The sequence below is a fragment of the Arachis ipaensis genome, chromosome B2 (assembly GCF_059453495.1).
Source record: "Arachis ipaensis isolate K30076 ecotype BB chromosome B2, ASM5945349v1, whole genome shotgun sequence".
In the NCBI taxonomy this organism is placed as follows: Eukaryota; Viridiplantae; Streptophyta; class Magnoliopsida; order Fabales; family Fabaceae; genus Arachis; species Arachis ipaensis.
In genome coordinates, this window is record NC_142437.1 from 116837151 (window position 1) to 116838862 (window position 1712).

The window sequence follows — 1712 nt, forward strand, 5'->3', positions numbered from 1 at the left end:
CTTTTTGATATTTTTTATAAACTATAAAATATTATTATTCATTATTGTAATATATCTTTTCTATTTCTTTTATTTTATTTCTATTTATTTAAGTATTTATATTTTTTTATTATAATTTTATCATTTTATCCAATACAAATTAATTTATCATAACTCTCTACATGTTGAGTCTTCTCAATGTTTAAATTATATTTCTTACGTGCTTAATTGTATTTTTAATTTGCAGGATTAAGTGATAAAATAACTTCGATTAAGATCATTGTGTGGCTTCTTCTTCGTCTTTGTAGCCTGTCTCCTTATAGGAATCATGAATAATTAACTAATTTTATACGATGGTACTTATATATAAAGCATAAGTATAAATTATATCCTATCTTTTTTTATTAAAATATTTATTATATATCTTGCAATAGAAAAAAATATTATAAATTACATTGAATCAATATACCTATTATCATTATGATTAAGATATTATGTATTCATCTTATTTTTAGCAGTTTTAATAGGTATTTAAACTAATAAAAAATATGAAACTGTTTTAATTTTTATTTCAAAAATAAATATAATAGTAGAATAATATAAAATAATTCTAGATAAATGTTAACAAATTTTTTTTTTGTAAATAAAAAAGATAATTTAAGAATAAATTTTATCCCATATTATATTGTTCTCAAATTAATTTTAACATAAAAATAAAAAAATTTAAAAATTTTATTTATGAATCATAAAAAGATATTTATAAATTTAATTATTAATATTATTTTTAAAAAATCTTTAAAAAAATAAAATTCTAATCTAAATATTTTAATTTAATCACAAACTATATATTCCTGTTAATGGGTAATATGTTATGCTTTGAAGACAAGTAAAATAATCATCACTCAGTTATTTCATCAATATTAAAAATAGTTAATTAACTTTGTTAAATTTGTATAACAAAAATCATTATGCATGTTTTCATTTAAAAAATTATGAGTATATTTTGTCATATGTTATACAAACTTAAACATGACCCTAAACTCGAAGGGAACCTATGATGGAGAGACCCAGAACCACTAGAAGAATTCTGAAATTGGAAGTCTTGTCGAAAATAGAAATTTCAGATAACATACATCACCGATTCTTCCACGTAATTGGCACTAAAATATTTATATGAAGTATTTATAATTCTTCCAAATCCTTAACCCTTTCCACGTCTTCTCCTCAATAGGTTATGAAGTATTTATAATTTTTTTACTAAATTAAAATAATAAAAATTTCAAATTTATTAATATAAAGTCTAATTAAATAATTAAATAAATAAAAATAAAAATAAAAATATATTAAATTAAATTAAATATTTAAAAAGTATAAATTAATAATTTTTAAATAATATTTAATTTTTTTCTATTACAAACATTTAAAATACGTATTAATTTGAACTAAAAAAAGGTAAATTTGAATAAATTAGCCAATGCAAATATGCAATATTTTATTCCGGTTTCTTAAAACATTCGAGCATGTTATCATATACGAAGCGAAATAATTATATTTTATGAACAATAATAAAATTTGATATTCTGAACATCACATATAATCCTGATATATAATCTTTATTTATTAGGATCCGCTTTCTTATTTTTTTTATATTGATTCTTTACTTTTTATTTTAAAGTGATACGTTAATGAAGGGTGAAGATGCATATACATAAATATGACTTTTTCATACTTTT